Genomic DNA, 14,755 nt, shown 5'->3' with positions numbered 1-14,755 from the left:
TGGTGATTCATACTTTTTAAAAAAATTTTGTTTTTCAAGGTAGGATCTTACTCTAGCCCAGGGTGACCTGGAATTCACTGTGTAGTCTCAGGCTGGCTTTATACTCACAGTGATCCTTCTACCTCTGGGATTAAATGTGTGCACCTGCAAGATTTGATACCTTTTAAAAAATACATTTTATTTTACCAATGGTTAAACTCTATATCCCCTCAGCCCTGCTCCCCTTTTGCTGAGGCCCTCCTCAGTGGGGTTTTTGATATTTTGATGGGGGTGGTAGTGTGTCTCAGGACAATCCTACCCACTCTGTGGCTCTTAGAATTTTTCAGCTCCTTCTTCCTCAGCCTTCTCTGAGCCATGGCGGGCTTCGGGCCCACTAGCAGTCTAATTTAGTGTTGAGTTCTCTGTGGCTTCTGGTTTTCCACTTTGCTGAGTTTTGATTAGCATGTTGTCGAGCAAGTGGTGAGAGCAGTATTCGTATTGTTGCTTCCTCTACAGAATATGCTGGGCACAGTTGATGTCATTATTGTGTGTGTGTGTGTGTGTGCGTGTGTGTGTGTGTGTGTGGCTTTTGAGGTAGGGTCTCACTCTAGCCCAGGCTGACCTGTAATTCGCTATGTAGTCTCAGGGTGACCTTGAACTCATGGCGATCCTTCTACCTCTGCCTCCCAAGTGCTGGGATTAAAGGCGTGTACCATGTCTGGCATGAGGCATTTTTGCTTTCTGATATTTCCAACTCCTAATGTGTTCATCAGGACATAATACTGTTGTTGGCTGAGGAGCATGTCTATCTCAAACTCATCACATTGAGTTTGAACTGTTCACCTGTCATCACCTCCTCCATTTTCCTATTGGGACAAGAATCCCAAGGTCATCCTTTATGCTGTATCTTTCTTGACCTCCTGTCTCGCTGCCAATTTTCTCCCACATGCACCCAAATCTTTCTACATCCTCTTGACCCATGGGAATCCCACACCAGCCACCACCAGCAGATCACTCACTGTGCCTAACTTGTCTGTCTATTTTGTAATCTATCTAGTGATTCTTCCTATTCTGTTCCCCTCCCTCCATGTCAGACCATGGTAGTGAACACATCTTAAGTTATTTCCCTAGTTACACTTTTCAGTGGGTTCCATGTAATTAGCATGAAGTTTGAGCTTCTTAAAATAGGTAGATATTCACATCCAGCCCCCTGTCTCCTCTCACCCCCTATTGCCTGGTCCTGTTCATTTGTATCCGATTTTTAATTTCTTCAAGAAATAAAATATGGGGCAAGAACAGTTGGAGAGAGGGCTCAACGGTTTAAGGTACTTGCTTGCAAAGCCTGATGGTCGGGTTTGACTCCCTAGTACCCATGTAAAATCAGATGCACCAAGTGGCAAGCAGCGCTGGTGTACCCCTACTTTTCCCTTCTCTCTTTTAAATAAAAATATTCTTAAAAAGAAATAAAATATGGAGTAGTGATGCTTCAGTCTGTGCATTTGACAGCACACATAGCCACTATCCTAGTCCCAAGGTATTTTTAGAAGTTCCCCAATGGCAGGTTAATCATGACACCCTCTGCTTAGAAAACCCTTGGCACATTTGTTATGGCCAGGAAGACTTCTGGGGTCTCATTCTGAGCATTAGCCATTTTCACATCATCTTGAGTAGGACAGTAGAGGTAGTCAGCACCTCAATATTTACCATGTCCAGCGAAATTTATGCAAACATCATAATTATTATTAGCTGGAGTCAATGAACTTTATCCTGTCCTTTTTTGACTAGAGGAACATAAAAGTCCCAATGAAAGGAAACAGATGTAGTCGCTTTGAGCATTTCCAAAGGAAACTGTAATAAAACATGAGCCAGGGCACTGTGTATGCAAGCCTGCTCAGAGATGGAGATAATCACAAGCCCCCATTGTGAGCCATGGAGGTTGCATGGAGGTCCATAGCCTACTTCGTTGAATGCAATGTTCTATGCAGTCAAGCCCTCCTATTTCCTTATTGTGCTCTCTGGCAAAGACTTTAGAAGTCTTAGGGGTCAGGGCTGGAGAGATGAGTTAGTGGATAAGGTGCTTGCCTGCAAAGCGTTAGGACTCATGTTTGACTCTCCAGGTCCCACGTAAGCCAGACGCACAAAGGTGAGGCAAGCACAAGGTTGCATATTCCCACTAGGTGGCGCAAGTGTCTGGTGTGTGATTGCAGGGGCTGAGGCCCTGGTGTGCCAATTTCTCTCTCTCTCTCTCTAAAGTAAAAAAAAAGAAAGAAAGAAATGAATCTAGGGGTCAGTGCCCTCTTCTAGGTTGTATATTTTTGGGGGGTGATTTTTTGAGGTCAGGTCTCACTCTAGCCCAGGCTGACATGGAATTCACTATGTAGTCTCAGGCTGTCCTTGAACTAGCTGCTGCAAATGAACTCCAGATGCTACTCTGTGCATCTGGATTTATGTGGGTTCTGGGGAATTGAACTCTGGTTGTTAGGCTTTGCAGGCAAGTACCTTAACCACTGAGCCATCTCTCCAGGCCCCAGAATGTATTGTAAAGAACAGAACTGACTCTCTGCCTCAAGCCCAGAGGTAAGTGGACATCAACTCACTTAAGAATTGTTTCTCTACAAAATGTCTGAGTAGATCCAGCTCTGTTTTTTTAACTTCTTGTTTATTTTTATTTATTTATTTGAGAGAAACAGACAGAGAGAGAAAGAGGCAGAGAGAAAGAGAGAGAAAGAGAGAGAGAGAATGGGTGTGCCAGGGCTTCCAGCCACTGCAAACAAACTCCAGACACGTGCGCCACCTTGTGCATCTGGCTAACGTGGGTCCTGGGGAATCGAGCCTTAAACCCGGGTCCTTAGGCTTCACAGGCAAGTGCTTAATCACTAAGCCATCTCTCCAGCCCCCCAGGTCTGCTTTTTAAAGAGAGGTTCAGATGCCATATTTATACAGTTTTCCTAATCTACTCTCTTCTCTGTCTTTCTTCTTTTGTGCTTCTTTTTATTATGAGTTAAAGACTGAAAACCAGAGCAAACAGTTTAGCAATAAACACATGGTTGGTTTCAGGTACAGTGCTCAGGGCTTGGATACCTGGCTGTGTGGGGGTCAGGAGTGGGCTTGCCTTGGGCTGCCAGCCCCATCCTAACTTCTCTACTTGCTGGGGCCCTGACAGTGTGCCATGTAGCTGTGTTGAGAATGGCCTTGTCTCACTGTCACCAGAGCCAATGCCCTCATTCTTTTAGGCTGCCTGTATACCAGCCTGGAATTAATATGTGGCTAAAATTAATAGACTAGCAGTTAAGTGAATTGTGGCCCTGGCTTCATGTTACCCTCACAGTTCTGCTGATTCTGGTTTGGCTGTCGGGTTTGAGGCAACATGTGTTTGATCTGTAGCTTATCTGCCTCCTTGTTAAAAATTAAAATACCTAGCACACAGAAATCCCTGTTACTGGGTCTTGAAAGTGCACTGTAGTTCCAGGCTGGGGGTGGGGTGAGATTTAGTTGGGACAGGAGTAAAATGGGCTAAAGGTTATGTAAGAGTAAAGTTAATTTCAGTACTGGGATGGGACTTCCAAGAATACAAACCCTGGCTTCCTTAATAAAAGTGTTGTATTTAGAAAAAGAGGAGTGACCACAGTCTTGTGCTGCCTCTCAGACCACCCACAGAGCTGTGCTGGGCCCGGCTCGGGAGGGGTGTTACTCTGCTAGGGCCTGTGAAGAAATGACACTCTGAGAGGACTTCAGCTGAGCCTCACAAGCAAGCTGCTGGAGAAATGGGAAGGGTTGGATTGTGCGGCCATCTTGGGGAAGGATGTGGAACTGCCATTCAGTCTGGGCAAGGGGGGATCAGTCCCACTCCCAAGAGCCAAATCAGGACAACTGGAGGTATGACCTCTGTTCCAGGGACCTGAATGCACAGGCCTCTTTCTGTAGCCCAAGTTGGCCTTGAACACCTGATTCTCTTACTTTAGCCTCCTTAGTGCTGGGATTACAGGTATGAGCCAGTACATCTAGCTTTGGGAATGAGTTTTGAAAGATACAGGTTGAGCCATCTGTTTTTTGTTTTATATTTTTTGTGCTTTAAAAAAATTTTTTTTTTTAAATTTATCTGAGAGCGACAGACAGAGAGAGAAAGAGGCAGCTAGAGAGAGAGAGAGAATAGGCACGCCAGGGCTTCCAGCCACTGTGAAGGAACTCCAGACGCGTGCATCCCCTTGTGCATCTGGCTAATGTGGGTGTTGGGGAACTGAGCCTCGAACAGGGGTCCTTAGGCTTCACAGGCAAGCGCTTAACCGCTAAGCCATTTCTCCAGCCCTTTTTGCTCTTTTTTGAGGAAGCATCTCATTCCAACCCCAGGCAGACCTGGAACTCACTCTGTAGCCCCAGCTGGCCTTGAATTCCTGGCTCTCCTCTTACCTCAGCCTCACGAGTATTTGGATTAACGACGTGTGCCACTGTGCCTGGCTAGGTTGAACATTCTTGATCTGAAAATCAGAAATCCAAACTTCCCCCAAATATGAAGACTTTTGTGCCCTGACATGGTGCCACAAGTGAGAAATCCCATACCTGACCTGATGTGACAGGTCCTCATCAAAATGCAAGTGTACTAAACATGTTGTGTAAAATCACCTTTAGGGCTGGGGGGATGGCTCAGCAGTGGGAGCACTTGCTGCACAAGCATGAGAGCCTGAGTTCAATACCCAGGACCCATGTGACAAACTTGGATGTGGCTGTGCATGCCTGTAGCCCCGGCGCTGGGGCAGGGGTGTCCACAGGAGGCTTCCTGGGGCTTGCTGGCCAGCCAGTGTGACCACCACCACCACCATCAAAGGCACAAGAGTCAGGTTCGGTGAGAGACTCTCTGTCCAGGTGGAGTCATGACAGGAGGACACCGGACCTCCTCCCCTGGCTTTTACACGCATGTGCATGAGGAACTTGTATCTATACACACCCATGCATACAATATACATACTACACACTCCCACACAGCCCCCCAAATAAAATGACATTTACACTGTGTACAAAAGGTGTATAGAAAACATAAATGGGGCTGGAGAGATGGTTCAGCAGTTAAGGCAAAGCCTAATAACCCAGGTTCGGTTCCCCAGTACCCACGTAAAGTCAGAGGCAAAAAGTGGCACATGAACGTGGAGTCTGTTGGCAGTGGTTAGAAGCCCTGGTGGGCCCATTCTTTCTCTCTCTCTCTCTCTCTCTCTGCTTGTAATTAAATTAAATTGAATTAACAAGAAAAGATAAATGAAGTTTGTGGTTAGACTTGGATTCCATCCCAAGATGTCTCATTGTGTACATGCCAATATTGCAAAATCCATCCTAAATTTGAAAATATAAACATTCCTGGCCCAAGCATTTCAGCAAGGGATCTTTAAGCTGTAGTGGGTGTCCTGTTATGAGAATAAGGCATAAGCACCCTCTTAGTATGAATTAGAGAGAAGACTGAAATATGTGATGGAAAGTCTCATTCAGTTGATGATATTTAGGTGGGCAAATCTATATTTTTATTGGGCCTAAGCTGAAACTTATGAGGTGGGTCAGGAGGACCCAAGCCTTGGGTTCATGTGGAGGGAAGGGCCCTCTGGGGTCAGCTTGCGGTGGAGTTGCACTCGACTGGTGAGCTCACCTGCATGGATGAAGCATGTCTTCCAAGCAGCCAGTCTTTCCCCGGGGTCTGAAAGGCTGCCTCCCGCCCATCCCCAAGGAGTATCCTTGCCAGGAACAGGTGATGAATGATTCCTCGTATTCTCTGGACACAGTGCATTGCGGCACTCACACGTTTCCCTAGTTGGACTTGGCCATCGTAGCTGGATGTAGGAGACAGGGCAGACACGCATGCTGAGTGAGGGCTGGGTTGGCTCGTCCTTCCTGCTGATTGTTGGGAGATAGCGAAGAAGCCTTCGGGATAGCTCAGCGACAGAGTGGAACTGAGATCACAGACATTTACTCTTTATTTTTTTTTATTGACAACATTCATAATTGTAGACAATATTCCATGGTAATTCCCTCTTGCCCTCACTTTCCCCTTTACAACTCCACTCTCCATCATATTTCCGCCCTCTCCCAACCAGTCTCTCCTTTATTTTGATGTCATCATCTTTTCCTCCCATTGTACTGGTCTTTAGTAGTGTCAGGCACTGTGAGGTCATGGCTATCCAGGCCATTTTGTATCTGGCAGAGTGCACTCTAAGGATTCCTACCATTCCTTTGACTCTTTCATCCTTCCTGCCACCTCTTCCACAATGGACCCTGAGCCTTGGAAGGTGGGTATTCATTCTTCTAGCCAGAGATTAGAACAAACACCACTTAATCCTTCAGACAAGTGTTTCTGTTTAACATCCTACCAGAGAAACCTGATTTGGCCCTTCATGGCCCTGACAAGGATTAGCACATCTCTGCAGGGGTGGCTCAGGAAGTTCTGTTTCTCTGCAGAGTCTTGACCTGTTATAGCACAGGTTAGCCTTGAGCTGGTTATCTTTCTGCCTCAGACTCCTGAGTACTTCTGAAAGTTTTCTTAAGGTCACCAAAAAAGAAAACAAGGAAGGAAGGAAAGGAAAAAGAAAAGAAAAATAAGCAAAAGAGAGAAAGGCGGATAATGGAAAAATCACCATAGTAGTTACTTCTCATTTCTGGGACAAAATACCTGACTAGACACAGCTGATGCAAAGAAAGGGTTTATTTCCGCTTACAGGTTTGAGGAGATATTTCTCTGTGGTGGGAAAAGTATGGCAGAGCAGGCAGCCAGGATGTTACATCTTGCCATGACTAAAGAAAGGAAATTGGTGCTGGAGAGATTGCTTAGCAGTTAAGGCACTTGCCTGCAAAGCCTAAGAACTCATGTTCGAATCTCCAGGTCCTGCTGAAGCCAGACACACAGTGACACAAGCATGAAACATCTCACATGTGCACAAGGGGCACATCTGGAGTTCACTTGTAGCAGCTGAAGGCTTTGGCACTCCCGTTCTCTCTCTCTCAAATAAATAATAATAATGAAAGGGAATTATTTGAATGAATAATAATAATAAAATAATAATAGGTTTTTCAAGGTAGGGTCTTGCTGTAGCTCAGGCTGACCTGGAATTCACTATGTAGTCTCAGGGTGGCCTCGAACTCACAATAATCCTCCTACCTCTGCCTCCTGAGTGCAGGGATTAAAGGTGTGCGCCACCATGCCTGGCTGAACGAATGAATGAATTTTGAACAACCAGTGGGCTGGAATAATAAACCTCATGGCTGCCCCCAGTGACACACCTCCTCCATCAAGACCCCACTTCCCAAAGTCTCCACCAGCTGGGGACTAAGTAGGAGGCTTAATCAAAACCACTTGAGGCTATAGTGGACATTTTGTATTGAAACCACCATAATCACCTTGGGAATAATAAATCATTCACCTCAGTTTTTTCTCTTTTAAAATAGGTACACAGGGGGTGGAGCAATGGCATAGTGGTTAAAGGTGCTCTCAAGACCTGATGACCTGGGTTCAATTCCCCAGTACGCATGTGGAGCTAGATGCACAAAGTGGTACATGGCTCTGGAGTTCATTTGCAGTGATAAGAGGCTCTGGCATGCTCTTCTTTTTCTCTCTCTCTGTTTGCAAATAAATAAAAATATTCACAAAAATAGGCACACAGAGCTACACAGAGGGAGGGAATCTAGGATCAATTAGATAACGGTTCCTCACTTGGACCTGAGGCTCATCTTCCTAGGAGAGACAGCAGATATCTCTTCTGTGTAAATGGCACATTTATTTATTTAATTTGACAGAGAAAGAGGGAGGGAGAGAGAGAATAGGCATACCAGAGCCTCCAGCCACTGCAAATAAACTCCAGATGTGTTTCCCCCTTGTACATCTGGCTAATGGGGAATCAAACCTGGGTCCTTTGGCTTTGCAGGCAAACACCTTAACCACTAAGCCATCCCTCCAGCCTTCTCTTTTGTGTCAAGTGCTGTGCTGTGGATCATGGTGGGTGCAAGGAAGTGTATGGAGTCTCCTATCCTGCAGTGCGCAGCACGGAGTGATGAGCAGCTTTTTGTGATCAGTCAGGATGCTTTTGGGACCAGCAAGGGTTTCTGAGAAGGATCTGTTGATATCAGTCGGTTTGGGTAAGTCACCCAAACCAGATCCACATGGAGAGTCTCATCACAAAGTTAGACTTGGTACTGACATTTCAAGAAAGGTTTTCCAGCCTTAGCTTGGCCAGCCAGTGAGTGGGGTCACAGCCTTATGAATAGACCACAGTGCTGTAACATTAACATACAGCACAGTGGGTCGTACGCCTTGTGCCCACGAGCATGTGCATTCCTGTGTATGTGTGTGTGCGTGCGTGCATGTGTTTGTGTGTGCGTGCATGTGTGCTGGACTGTATTGGAGAACTCAGAGAGGGGAAATAAAGGAGAGAGAAATGGGGAAGAAAATTAGAGAAAAGTTGGACTAGATTTATTCTGACGTGTCCAGACCTATAAATGCAGTGCTATGTATAAATCACTTCCTTGCAGAGGAATTTACTTCCTGAGCTTTGTAGAACTCCATAAGCCTGGCATGTGTATGAAGACAGAGCCTAGAAACTGGAGAAGGGGAAAGGATGCTTTGTACAAACATGGCTTGAAACCACAACTGGTGAGCAGATGGGAGCCAGCACTGCAGGAAGCTGGGATGGCTGAGGAGTTTACCGCTAATAATTCTGGGATGAAACTCGAAGAGCAGAAATTCAAACATGTTTAGTGGTGGTCACATAAGCTTGGACTCTGGGCAAAAAAAAAGAAATTAAGGGGAATTTATGCTTGAAGATGAGCTTAGCATTGGGTCATCAGTGAAAGGTTCCTGCTCAGAAATGGGGGGTTCACATGAGTGATGTGAACCTAAAGTATTTCTTTGCCTGGGACTTTAAGAACATCCATGGTTCTAACTTGCTAGTGGACACACACAACTCAGAAATTATAGCTAATTTAATGAATCATTGGATGAAAAATCAAATTCTCCTACAACTCCTATTCCATTGGTACAAGGGAAAGACTTGGTATGGATGTAACTTTTCTCAGTATTTCTAGTGTCTCCATTTTCAGATCCCTTCCACATATGTCCTCCTGCCTAGTCTGTGTCTGCTTTAAATAAACACACATATGTGCACACACACATGCATGCACTTACCCACATGTGCACATATGCATGCATCTCATACCATCTCTAGCATCAGGAACTCCAATGTTAAAGCCTGTTCTCTAGATGTTCTCAGTTTCTCTCTTGGGAGACAGAGTTCCTTGAAGGTAGAGCAGCTTCCTATCAGGCATAATGCTCGCCCCAAAAACACGTGGCACCTTGCAGAGGCTCTGCGAGCCACTGATGTCATAAATGCATTTACCAAGAAAGGAAGCTTGAGAATTAGGAGTGTTAGCCAGGCATGGTGGCACACACTTTTAATCCCAGCACTCAGGAGGCTGCAATAGGAGGGTCACTGTGAGTCTGACAGGAGCCTGGGGCTACAGAGTGAGATCCAGCTCAGCCTGGGCTAGAATGAGACCCAGCCTCGAAAACAACAAAAACAACAGCAAACAAGGAATGGGAGTGTTGTGGCAGCAAGACGAAATCTCTAACACTTATTCTTTTGTAGGGAAAATTTGAACAATTTGAACAATCACTCACACATGAAAATGCCTTTAAAATGACTAAAGAATCCAGTTATCCAGGTGAGAGATTATAGCACTTGAGTGAAGCAAGCAACTAAGAAAAAACATGCAATGAAGAAAACAAGAAGGAATTTCATATCACTTGTATCACCTCTCCCCAAGTCTCTCTCTCTCTCTTTCTGTGTGTGCAGAACGATAGATAGAGGGCTGGAGAGATGGCTTAGCGGTTAAGCACTTGCCTGTGAAGCCTAAGGACCCCGGTTCAAGGCTCGATTCCCCAGGACCCACGCACACGTCTGGAGTTTGTTTGCAGTGGCTAGAAGCCCTGGCGCACCCACTCTCCTCTCTCTCTCTCTGCCTCTTTCTCTCTCTGTCTGTCACTCTCAAATAAATGAATAAATAAAAAACAAAAAAGAAAGAGAGAGAGAGAGAGGCAGGGTGGGGGGGAGACTGTCCATCCACGTGGGAATCCGTGAGTAGCTGGCATGCTATGGACTCACATTGACCTATTTCAATGAACCCGATCAAGCCATCTCGGTCCCAGGCTGCAGACCAGCTGCTAGAGACTCAGATGACAAGTTGGCTATATTTACATCATATTAAAATAGACTGACTAGGGCTGGGGAGATGGCTTAGCAGTTCAAGTGCTTGCCTGCAAAGTCTAAGGACCCAGGTTCTACTCTCCAGATCCCAGATACACAAAGGTGAGGCAAGTGCAAGGTTGCACATGCCCCCAGTGGCACAAGAGTCTGGAGTTCAATTGCAGTGGCAGAGGCCCTGGCATGGCAATTCTCTCTCTCTCCTTCTTTCTAAAATAAAATAAAAATAAAAATAAATAGTCTGACTAGAAGAGAGATTACTTGGAAAGAAGGGATTCAATGGTGGAGGATTCAGGTGGGGTGGGGGAAAGAGAGGGTGGTGGGAGGGGATTTTGATCATGGTATATTGTGTATATATATGAAGGTTGCAATAAAACATTTTAAAAAGTACAGTAGACTTTGGGGGCTGGAGAGATGGCTTAGTGGTTAAGACACTTACCAGTGAAGCCTAAAGATCCAGGTTCGATTCCCCAGTACCCATGTAAGCTAGATGCACATGGTGATGCATGTGTATGGAGTTTGTTTGCAGTGGCTGGAGGCCTTGGCATGCCCATTCTCTCTCTCTCTCTGCCTCTTTCTCTCTCAAATAAATAAACAAAAGACTTAAAAAAGTACAATAGACTTTGAGCTGAAATCTGTCCCAAGAAACAAGGAAGGTCACTGTGGCAGTTGATTTTATGCATGAACTTGACTGTATGCACTAAGGTTTACCTAGGGAACTGGTAAAGCACTGTTTATGGGTATGTCTTTGACGGTGTTTCCAGAGGAGACTGACATGTGAGTTGGTGGACCAAGCGGGAAAGAGCTGCTTTCACAGTGTTTGGGTGCCATATACTCAGCCATGGACACACACACACACACACACACACACACACACACACACACACACAGTAGAGGAAAGGTCACTTCCTTTCTCTTGGTCCTGGAGTTGGGACCCTCTTTTGTCCTTTGATGTCAAACTGGCTGCTCTTTGGTTTTAGACTGGGAATTAACACCATTGCATATCTAGTTCTTCAAAAATTTTTTTTGAGACTTATTATTAATTTTGAAAGAGAGAGAGAGAGAGAGAGAGAGAGAGAGAGAGAGAGAGAGAGGGAGGGAGGGAGAGAGGGAGGGAGAGAATGGGCACACCAGGGCCTTCAGGTGCTGCAAATGAACTCCTGGTGTGTTCGCCCCCTTGTACACATGTGTGACATTGCGTACGTGCATCACTCTGCATCTGGCTATGTGAGACCTGGAGATTTGAAAAAGAGTTCTTAGGCTTTGCAAGTAAGTGCCTGCTAAACCATCTCTTTAGCCCTAGTTCCTTTTTATAAAAAAAAAAATTATTGTGTGTTTGTGTGTGTGTGGATGCCAGGGTCTCTTGCTGCTGCAAACAAATATCCATAGGTTTTATGTGAGTGGCTGGAAAATTGAATCCCGGCCAGCGGTCTTGGAAAGCAAGCACCTTCAACCACTAAGCCGTCCCTCAGTTTTGCTGTTCTAGCTCCAGGGCTTTCATACTTGTATTGAGCCATGACACTGACATCCTCAAGTCTCTGATTTGTAGGTGGCCAGCCATGGGGCTCCTCATCATCTAGAGTTATGTGAGCCAATTCTTCTACTCCTCCCCATTTTCCATAGCTATATCCTATTAATTCTGTCTCTCTGGAGAACACTGACTAATGTAAAGATTCACTATATAACAGCGACAGGGTAAACGTGTCAGAAGAATTAACAATTGTTTGGGGAAGTTGCTCAGAGGATACAGTGCTTTCCACATGAGCACAAGTACCACATAAAAGTTGGGTGCCCTAGAGGTGGCTTCTGCAATCCTGGCATGCCTATGGCAAAGAGGTGGCAAACTCCAGATACATGGGCAACTTTGTGCATCTGGCTTTATGTGGGTACTGGGGAATTGAACCCAGGTCCTTAGGCTTTGCAGGCAAATGCGTTAAACACTGGGCAATCTCTCCAGCCCCCTAGGGTGTTTTGTTTTGTTTTGTTTTGTTTTTTCGAGATAGGGTTTCACTCTAGTCCAGGCTGACCTGGAATTCACTAAGTACCTTCAGGGTGGCCTCAAACTCAAGGTGATCCTCCTACCTCTGCCTCCAAGTGCTGGGATTAAAGGCGTGCACCACCACACCTGGTTTATCTAATGATAAAACTGCCGAATTTGTCATTCAATTAACCAAGACTGAAATACCTAACATCAGAAATAAAGCAGACATGTAAAAGTTGCACCTCGGAAATACAAAGGCGCATAGGAGACCACTGTGAGACATTATATGCCAAGAAAATGGAGAACCGGCTGGACGCGCTGCGGAGAGGAGAGGGCGAGGCGCGGAGGCCGGGGGATGAGCGGAGCTAGCAGCCAGCCAGCCCGCAGCGCGGCTGCCCTGGGGAGCGGAGGTGGTGGTCCGCGTGGTCCTCCTCACCGCCCCGCTCCGTCCTTCCCCCGCCTGGGAGGGGCGAGAGGAGCCGAGGCTGATGTCAGAAATATACTTTCGGGAAATGGCCTCTAAATCTTGGCTGAATTTTTTAACCTTCCTTTGTGGATCAGCAATAGGATTTTTTTTTAATTTTTTAAATTAATTTATTTATTTGAGAGCGACAGACACAGAGAGAAAGACAGATAGAGGGAGAGAGAGAGAATGGGCGCGCCAGGGCTTCCAGCCTCTGCAAACGAACTCCAGACCCGTGCGCCCCCTTGTGCATCTGGCTAACGTGGGACCTGGGGAACCGAGCCTCGAACCGGGGTCCTTAGGCTTCACAGGCAAGCGCTTAACCGCTAAGCCATCTTTCCAGCAGGCAATAGGATTTTTTTTTCAATGTTCTCAATATTCTTCATAATGATCCTCATGCTAGACACTCAGATGATAATGGGCACAATCATCTAGAAGGACAAATGAACTTCAATGCAGATTCTAGCCAACATAAAGATGAGAACATAGACGTCTCTGAGAACCTCTATCAAAAAGTTAAAATTCTCTGCTGGGTTATGACAGGCCCTCAAAATCTAGAGAAAAAGGCCAAACACGTCAAAGCTACGTGGGCCCTGGGCCCAGCTTTGTGATAAAGTGTTCATGAGCTCAGAAGAAAATAGAAACTTCCCTGCTGTGGGGTTAAAAACCAAAGAAGGCAGAGATCAGCTGTACTGGAAAACAATCAGAGCTTTTCAGTATGTCCATGACCATTACTTAGAGGATGCGGATTGGTTTATGAAAGCAGATGATGACATCTACGTCATCCTGGACAACTTGAGGTGGCTCCTGTCAAAGTATGACCCTGAGCAACCCATAGACTTGGGGAGAAGATTTAAACCCTTTGTGAAGCAGGGTTACATGAGTGGAGGAGCAAGATATGTGCTAAGCAAAGAAGCCTTGAAAAGATTTGTTGATGCATTTAAAACAGAAAAAATGTACACGTAGTTCCTCCATCGAAGACTTGGCACTGGGAAAATATATGGAAACTATAAACATGGACGCTGGGGATTCCAGAGACACCACTGGAAAAGAAACTTTCCATCCTTTTGTGCCAGAACACCACTTAATCAAAGGTTATCTACCTAAAACCTTTTGGTACTGGAACTATAATATTATCCTCCTGTAGAGGGTCCTGGTAGCTGTTCTGATCTTGCAGTTTCTTTTCATTATGTTGATCGCACAACTATGTATGAATTAGAATACCTTGTCTATCATCTTCGTCCATATGGTTATTTATATCTTACATGAGGCTATACTAAAGGAAATTGGTCAAACAAACAAAAATGAAGATAAAAAAGTAAGATTAGGCAACCTTTGAAAGCAAAATGTGAGTGAACTGTGGTGGAACATTCTAGCATTGCACTGAAGGACTCCTGCATCCCAGTGAGTAATTTGCTCTAAGTGACCATTCCACATAGAAATCATTAAGCGAGTGACTGCAACCTGAAGCTTTTAATGAGCTGTAAAGTCTGTTAAAATGTGTGTTTTGATACAGTGGTATATAAATACATGTGTGAAGAATTTGTCTTTTTAAAATGGTGACAGGGAAAGAACTAGAAAAGAGATTCTGTTACCTGTTCCCAACCATGTGCATTACTGTCACTGAGAAACAATGACGGTTAAATTGGCCAAAACTGCAACTGCAGCCTATTACTAACACAATGCTGAATAGATCTGCCTTAAAGAAGATTTTGGGAGGAATTATTGCACAGTGCTGATGACTCATTTGTAGTATGGAAATGAACCAACCCTCACAGTTGCCTGATGGAAACTTTGCTGTAGTTAGTTCTAGTTGGCAGTATTTCTTCAAGAAAGTTGAATAAGAGTGGCATTTAAGTGCATTAATGAAACAACATTTTGACATTAAAAAAAAGGAGAACCGTGAAGGAATGGATAACTTCCCAGAAATAATCACCTACCCAGATTTAAGCATGTGGTACTAGAAAGTATGAATGGATCATTAGCAAGTGAGACTATAAAATCAATGAATAAAATTTCCCACCAAAGGAAGATCAATCCCTGATGCCCTCACCATTATATCCTACCAAACATTTAAAGAATAATTGATGCTGGTTTTCACACTGT

The 14,755-nt window shown here is 45.0% G+C and overlaps 2 pseudogenes; both read left to right on the top strand.

Annotated features, from left to right (window-relative positions):
* LOC123458653 overlaps positions 1–12,555 on the top strand; it is a 43,895-nt pseudogene extending 31,340 nt beyond the window's left edge.
* Positions 12,556–12,698: 143 nt separating this feature from the next.
* On the top strand, positions 12,699–13,988 carry LOC101617900 (annotated as a pseudogene).
* Positions 13,989–14,755: the final 767 nt, after the last annotated feature.

The sequence above is a fragment of the Jaculus jaculus genome, chromosome 2 (genome assembly GCF_020740685.1).
Source record: "Jaculus jaculus isolate mJacJac1 chromosome 2, mJacJac1.mat.Y.cur, whole genome shotgun sequence".
In the NCBI taxonomy this organism is placed as follows: domain Eukaryota; kingdom Metazoa; phylum Chordata; class Mammalia; order Rodentia; family Dipodidae; genus Jaculus; species Jaculus jaculus.
The sequence above is the reverse complement of the archived record's forward strand: the minus strand, read 5'-3'. Positions and strand labels throughout refer to the sequence as shown.